The 8,423-nt window shown below is 39.0% G+C and overlaps 1 protein-coding gene across 2 annotated transcripts in view; it reads left to right on the top strand.

The window, feature by feature from the left end:
* Nucleotides 1-3,789: 3,789 nt before the first annotated feature.
* PRPF39 (pre-mRNA processing factor 39) overlaps nucleotides 3,790-8,423 on the top strand; it is a 37,129-nt gene continuing 32,495 nt past the window's right edge. The window contains exon 1 of one of the 2 annotated variants that reach the window (XM_059058956.2): nucleotides 3,790-4,035. The gene's annotated coding sequence lies outside the window, so the exon portion shown is untranslated. The remainder of the gene's footprint in view (nucleotides 4,036-8,423) is intronic. The other variant, XM_067028507.1, reaches the window with a different exon arrangement.

Below are 8,423 nucleotides of genomic sequence, written 5' to 3'. Positions count from 1 at the left end.
TTGCAGATGATATGATACTATACATAGAGAATCCTAAAGATGCTACCACAAAACTACTAGAGCTAATCAATAAATTTGGTAAAGTAGCAGGATATAAAATTAATGCACAGAAATCTCTGGCATTCTTATACACTAATGATGAAAAATCTGAGAGTGAAATTAAGAAAACACTCCCATTTACCATTGCAACAAAAAGAATAAAATATCTGGGAATAAACCTACCTAAGGAGACAAAAGACCTGTATGCAGAAAATTATAAGACACTGATGAAAGAAATTAAAGATGATACAAATAGATGGAGAGATATACCATATTCTTGGATTGGAAGAATCAACATTGTGGAAATGACTCTACCACCCAAAGCAATCTACAGATTCAATGCAATCCCTATCAAACTACCACTGGCATTTTTCACAGAATTAGAACAAAAAATTTCACAATTTGTATGGAAACACAAAAGACTCCGAATAGCTAAAGCAATCTTGAGAACGAAAAATAGAGCTGGAGGAATGAGGCTCCCTGACTTCAGACTATACTACAAAGCTACAGTAATCAAGACAGTATGGTACTGGCACAAAAACAGAAATATAGATCAATGGAACAGGATAGAAAGCCTAGAGATAAACCCACACACATATGGTCACCTTATCTTTGATAAAGGAGGCAAGAATATACAGTGGAGAAAAGACAGCCTCTTCAATAAGTGGTGCTGGGAAAACTGAACAGGTACATGTAAAAGTATGAAATTAGAACACTCCCTAACACCATACACAAATATAAACTCAAAATGGGTTAAAGGTATCATGATTTTTAATGGGCAAAATAACAGTATCATAAACTGAGGCTTGTGGGATCAGAGAAGATATCTTTAAGGAAGCAACATTTCAAAAAAGTTCTGAAGATTGAGTTATTCTTCGACAATGAGAAAAGAAAGGAAAAGCACATTCTAAGTACCAGCAAAGATCAGGAACTAAGAAGATGGAAGAAGTCAAGCTTCCATGTATCACAGTGAGCAGGACAGAGAGGTTCCAGATAAAAGTAGAGGTAAGAACAAGAACAAAATGGTAAACATAAGGATTTGGATTTTTATCCCCTAGGACCTGCTATAGGAAGTCATGACCAATTACAGATACAGTTTCATAGCCTTGTGACAAGAGAACAAAAAGGCTTGGAATAGGGAAATTGGGGCTGGGGTGGGGGAAATTAAAATGCAAATCTCCCTCTTTTCTTTCATTTTGACATTTCTACAGCTGGAAAACCATTACACAGATTAACAATTTAACAAATTATTCAGGGGACTTCCCTGGTGGTCCAGTGGGTAAGACTCTGGGCTCCCAATGCAGGGGGCCCAGGTTCAATCCTTGGTCAGGGAACTAGATCCCACATGCATGCTGCAACTAAGAAGCCTGCATACCGCAACTAAATGGTCCCACATGGTGCAACAAAGACCCGGCGCAGCCAAAATAAATAATAAAATAAAAAATAAATTATTCAAATTGGAGCATTGTAGGATCCAAATAACTCTCAGGAAGACTGAACTGAGGAGATACCATTTGAACTAAATCTAACAGATCATGTAATAGTAGAGAGGGACAATATCCCTATTATGTTTCGATTTCAAGCTCCTAGAGCCACAATTTTGTTTGCTTTAACCAGTAAGAAAGAACACTAAATACAGGAGTCTAAATGTTTTGAACTAATACAAGAGCCACCACTATTCAATGATGGATTTATTTATGATGTAAATGAACAAATAGCATTCCCTAGAGAAAATATGTTCTGTAATAAATGAGCCATGTGGTGTTTTACGTGCTTTTTCATTTCATGTTATATTTTGAAGAGAATAAACAGGAATCTTTACTAAATAGCCCAGAAAGAAGCTGTGACTAACACTGGGTATAAGAAGTTTTTTGCTCTTTTATCAGTCACAATCCCAGAAGGAAATACCTGGATTATCAACAGAGTAATTTGAGAAGTGGTTAATAAGGGACTATTTACAATGGTTTAGGGAAACCTGGAATCTGGAAGAAGAAAGTGATACGGACACCGCGTGGAAGGAGCTAGGGGAATAAATACTCTGACCTCACTCCTCCCTTCTGTTCTTCCAGGACCGTGTTGGCCAGACCCAACCAGAAACCGGCGAGCAAAGGTCAAGATAGAGAAGGGTGGACAGTTGATTTGGAGAGGCAAATGGAAGAAATCCATTACATTAATAAACAACACCTTTTCCCATCTGTCCCAACTTTTTGTTCTATTTCTGAATCACCTGACTTTAAATACTGTATTTTAGAACTTGCCACCCTGTAAACTGCACTATTTGGTATAATATCTTTTTTTTCTTCCCAAAGCTTATAATTGTGACATACAATTTCTTTTAAAGTCAACTAAAGCTAAATCAAGTAAAAAAAAAAAAATATGTTTTCACCTGTGAGGAGAGCAAGCACTGTAGACAGAGGAAAACACACTGAAAGTTTGAGACACATAAAAGCGACATAGACACTTAAAAGGGAACAGTGGGTTTTGTAAATTTATGGGAAGGCAGAAACCAGTAAGAGGGCTGGTGTTATTACGAAGGACTATATTTTCAATGCTAAAATGTTTAGGTTTTTCTTAAAAGCATTGGGGGAAACCAGTGAAGATTTTTAAGCAGGACCGTGAAAGCAATAGGACTGGCTTGAAAGGTTAAGATGTAGAAAACCAGATAAAGGGAAACAATGAATCTACAGTGAATAAAGCTGAAGAAGCAGGTAGAGTTTTAGAAAATGGCTCTTAGAGGAGATGAGAATCTCAAAGATAATCTTATTTACTGGTGAAGAATTTGAAACTACTTTAGGAAAGTTTGAAAAGAACCAGGAGAGGAGTGAAAGCTGTGGCACTCAGCCACTGAATGACAGTGTTTGTGGCAAAGTCTGCATGCCTTCCCAATATATCAGAGACCCTTAACTGCTCCTTCCCATAGTGAACATAAACGTCACTGGTTACACCCGTAAAAAGCATGGCCGCACTGTCAGAGAATTCAAAATAGTTAGCTTGAAGAGTAGAAGAGGCAATGGAAAGGGAAAGCTGCAACTAGATGCAGTTTGATGTAAGTGAAAGATAAGACTGGTTTTGATATTTGGAAGCAAAGGAGCTGTTGAGGGGATTTATGATTAACAAGGTAATAGAAAACATCATCTTGCAGAGATATATTTCTGGAAGCAGACAGATTCCAGAGGAGGAAATTGCAGCCCAGTTGTGATACTATTGAATCGTGAACAAGCGATTGCTTGGTAAATGGTCGGTGAATTCAGGAACCTCGAAATATAAACAGGAGAGAGGCCAGACTTGAAAAAAAAATTTTTTTTTTAAATGAGGATGGGAGTACAGCTGAAGAGTACTAAGATTGTCAAAATAATGCAGCCTTCATTTGTCCAGGGAATAATTTTACATATCCCTTTAATAATCAGTTCCTCAAGCCCCTAACTCCACTATTGTCTCACCTTCAGGAAACCTGGGTGGACCGAGAGTCCAAACCATCGTGAGATTTAGGAGTTTAAGGCTGAATTTCTGACCATTTTTAGGTAGAGGCGTGAAGCCTAGGCAGTTGTTTGCCCAAAAATAGTAACAGTATTTTTCTTTGACTGGCGGGGCGCTGTCTGTGTTTAAAATCAGGGATGTGGAAGGCCCTAAAGACTCTCCTGCTCTGCAAGGCCCCATAGAGGAGGAAAAACGGTTGGAGCAGTGGTCCCGCCCTCCGTGGCGGCGGGGCGGGGACGGGGCTGGGCTGGGCGAGGCGGGGCGGGGCTGGGCGAGGCGTGGACCCGCAGGACCTGCCCGCGCCGAATCCCGCGGAGGGCTAGGCCTGCGCGCTGCGCAGCCACGTGACTTCCTCGCCTCCGGGGACACCGACGCATGCGCGCCGCACTCTCGACGAGGCGGCCGTGGCGCTGGTGGCGTCTGCTCCGGTGTCTGTGGGGACAGAGACGGTGGAAGTGCCCTCTTCGGCTCGGTTGGCCCACACTGCGTCTCATGGCATTGAGTGGCTTCCATCGTCAGGTCAGCTGGGGCGGGCGCCTTGGAATTGGCCGGAGGGGGTGGTACGCGGGGCAGCAAGGGGCCTGCCTTGTTTCAGGCCGCGCTAAGGCTGCGGCCTCCCTCTCCCGCCCTGTTTTGAGGCCTGCCTTGGCCTCGGGGCGCAGCTGTCCATCCCTTCTCCTTCCCACCTGTTGGGTGGAGCGGTGCGAGGTTTCTTTTCTTAGGTCACACGTTTCTCTGTCGGTGCTTCAGGACGGGAGGGGAAATGTGGGCCTCCACCTTGATTTAGGAAGAGATTTGGGGGTAAGTCTAAAGCCCATGCTTTCCCGAGAGTTCGGAATCACTGTGGCTGGGACGACTGGAAGTGGAAGGGACCCAGAGGATTGGGAGAATATAATACAAATTGTGTTAAACTTTTAGCCGCCTTGTAGGGCGCGTTTCACTTTCTGACCAAAGCCACACTCTGGGACCCTGAGTCACAGCACCCCAAAGATCAGCTAAAGCTTTTGGCAGGAGAGGTTAGAAGCAGAAAAACCAAACATTAAAGAATAATGTTTACCTTTTGTAGCCAGAGACCAACATTGATGTTTTCCTCGTTCCAAAAATCACATCTTTAAGTTAATTAGTAGTATTGCTCTTAATGTGTTATTAAGTACCATATTATGTACTATATTTATGCCGACTAAAATTTTAGTTTAATATTCATGTTGCCTTTTCTTTGAGGACATCAGGTTATTTGGCAACTGATCCTAGTTCAGAAATACGTAACACTTTTCTTTTTACAGTTGTAGTAAAGGTTGAAACCTAAGAAAGCAAGTTTCATACAGGGAAATATGAAACTCCTGTTGGAACTTAAGTGTTTTTGGCTTTGAGAGCTTAAGTGGATTGAAAAAAAAAACAAGCAACTACTGTCAGGTGTCCCTCCCAACCGCCCCTCCCCTTTTATAAATAACCTCATTCTAAAATTGCAAAAGTTGGAATTTTCCACTCTTCAGCCTCTGGTAGGGATAAAGTGAATGAAAGGAGTAGTACTAAAGAAGACAAGTTTTTAAGATTGTGCACTCTGGAATAATTAGGGGTTACCAAAGATGGCTAATTAGTAGGTGGTGAGAGATATTTGAAGTGAGAATTAAAAAGCAGAATATTTTTAGTGTCAGAATATTTGGTAGTGTTTTTACTTGCTTACTTGTAGTTGAATATGGGAAAGATAAAAAGTGTGTGTGGCTTTTTTTCAAGAGAAAGATTAGCAGATACAAATTACAGTGTATAAAATAGATAAACAAGGCCCTACTGTATAGCACAAATATTTTGTAATAACCTAAAAAAAAAGAGAGAAAGAACAGAACCTTCTGTGGTATGCTAACAAATAATTCTGCATAAAACGTAGGATTTTAATTCTTTTTTGATAAGTAGCCAAAGGGGGAAGAAAGTAGTTCCAGCCAAATGGTGATTTTTTTTTTCAAAGACCAAAGATGATAGAAACATTTATGTAAATAAATAAAGTCCAATTTCTGGAACATAGTAAGTGCTTAATACTTGGAAACTTTAAAAAGGTCAGTCTGTGAACATTCTGCTCAGCCTCTGAAAACAATTTCTAAAACCAGTGGTTATGATAGCCTCTTTTCTTCTAAACACTTTGAGTCTTCAAATTGGCTTATGTATGGATGAGGCACAGAGTGACTTCTGGATTGCAAAGCTAGTTGATTTGCAGTACTCAAACTCCTGACTTTCAGTCCTTAGTGATGACTTCAGATTTTTATGTGTTGCCCTCTTTATGAAAAGAATAATCAGTGGTATGATTTTGAGTACCTCTGTAAGCATAAATGCCTATAGAGAGATAAAAAAAAGAAGGTAATAGATCAGACTTCTCATTTTTAATTGAGTATGGGTTATTTAAGTCATCCTCCAAAAGAGCTTTTAAATTTTAAGATGGCATGCTGAATTGTTAGTCAGATATATGTCATAACTGAACTAAAACTTGAACTGTATGAACCGTATTTTTTCATGTACTGCATATTCACTTTTAATATGTCATGTTTTCTTTTATACTTGTGGACTTTATGCCTCTCATGGTTTTATATAAGAAAGTACAGAGTAGTAAAAAGGCATCGAGTGGCTTGGTGAGTTGAGAAAAGGAGGAAACTTTTGTTATTTTGAGAGAATAGCATGAGCCCAGGCTCAGGCATGAGAATGTGTTGTCCTATGTAAATGACAGTAAGGAATACTGTAGGATTAATACGTTTGAAAAGTTAAATTGGGACCAGATATATCATTCAAGTCTTTCAACAAATATTTATGTGCTGTTTTATACTAGACACTGTTTTAGGTTCTAGGGACATAGTATTGAACAAAACCAAGGGTCCTGTTCTCACTGAATTTAATATTCTAATAATATTAATTTATCTGTAGCAATAGTGTAGCAATGTTTTTCAAATTTTTTGACTGCAACCCATAATAGGATGTACATGGAACATTTCAATCCAGTAATCCAATAGTTGAATTCTGTGTGTATTTCAACAGTATGCCCTTAGTGTGTGCAGTGCACTCTGATGTATTTTTTTTACTCTGTATTTTTCCTTTAAAAAAGCTGGTTTGAAGCATTCTGAATAATGTTTGAAAAACATTATTCAAGAGGGGAGAGAATAATTATTTATATTGTAACAGTAGCAGTATAAAAGAAGAGGATATTTAATCTTTATAGCAAGGTATGTGTGATTATTTGTGGATGAGGTTTAGAGAGGTTAAGTAACTTGCTCAAAGTTCCCTAATGAGAAACTGGGCCAGATCTTAAATCAGTTTTTCAGGCTCTAAAGCCCAAGCACTTTATTATACAAGTTTCCAATTGATTATGAAAGTAATAAACTAGGTTTAGGACTCTGGGTGGAGAGTAAGGCCTGTGATGCTTTCTGTTTATCATACAATGAATTAAGTGCGTACTAGGCCTGCGTGTGTACTGTATCTCTACGTATTTGTAGATCTGGTTCTTACTCTCAGGGAATTTGAGACAAGGGAAGATAGACATTGAATGAGTATCACAAATGTGATGTGTGCTATGGGGAAAAAGGATGCTATGGAAGCATCATTGGGGGAACCTAACTAATTTGGGGGATATGGGAATACTTTTCTGGAAGGGATGTTTAAATGTGCCCAGATTAATGAGTGGGCTTCAGTTAGGTTGAAGGCTCTGAGTGGGAGTGTGGGGGTGGGGTACAGGGGTGGGAGAGCATTCCATGTAGAGGAAACTGCATACACTAAGACCTTGAAGCTGAAATGAGCTGAACTGGAAAACACAACAAAGCTAGGTGACTGTGATATGTCAGTAAAGGGCAAAAAGAGAGAGCCTTTCAGGGAGGAAGTCATCATTACTGTTGGATGCTGTGAAGAGTAGATCAGAAAGATGAATCAGAACATGTCCAGTTGGATTTATAAACAAGGAGATTGTGATCTTGGGGGAATTTCAGAGTAGTGGTAAAGAAGAATCCAAATTTATGAGTAAATGGAGGGTGTAGAAGTAGATAGACAACTTCATTGTCTTCCCATTGTACTTGGAACAAAATCCAAATCCTTAACATAGCTTATGACTGCCCTTTGGTTGTTTTTAAGCTAAATTATAATATGTATATTATAAATTATTATATGAAAGATGAGAGATATTTTTACATGTTTGAAGGCTAATGGAAGTAATCTAATATAATGAGAGAAACTGATAAGGAGAGAGTGAAGATAATTTAAGAAGCAACATTCTTGAGAAGATGGGTGGGAGAAGTGATCCAAGTCATGAGTTCAGGGTTTGACCTTTCATAGCAGCAGAGATACTTCATCCATTGTGACCAAGGTAAGGAGGAGGACAAATAATATAGCTCTTATAAGTGCTGTAATAGAGGTACAGAACAAATACTTAGAGAGCAAAAGACAAATAATGGTTATGTATTTCAACTTTTATAGGAGTGCTATAATAGGGGTACAGAACAAATACTTTGAGAGCATAAGGGAGGGAAGATTATACAAGAGGTGAGGGAAAACTCTTAGAGGAAAAACATAGGCAGAACAACACTTTTCAGGATGAATTGCAGCAATATCTTTTTGGATCCACCTTCTAAAATAAGGAAAATAAAAACAAAAATAAACAATTGGGACCTAATTAAACTTAAAAGCCTTTGCACAGCAAAGGAAACCGTAGATAAAACGCAAAGACGGCCCACAGAATGGGAGAAAATATTTGCAAACAATGTGACCAACAAGGTATTAATCTCCAAAATATACAAACAGCTCATGCAGCTCAATATTTGAAAAACAAACAACCCAGTCGAAAAATGGGCAGAAGATCTTTTCTCCAAAGAAGACATACAGGTGGCCAAAAAGCACGTGAAAAGATGCTCAACATTGCTAATTATTAGAGAAACGTGAAT

This window comes from Kogia breviceps, chromosome 3 (genome assembly GCF_026419965.1).
Source record: "Kogia breviceps isolate mKogBre1 chromosome 3, mKogBre1 haplotype 1, whole genome shotgun sequence".
Taxonomy (NCBI): Eukaryota; Metazoa; Chordata; class Mammalia; order Artiodactyla; family Physeteridae; genus Kogia; species Kogia breviceps.
Note: the sequence above shows the minus strand (reverse complement) of the source record. Positions and strands in the feature narration are given on the sequence as shown.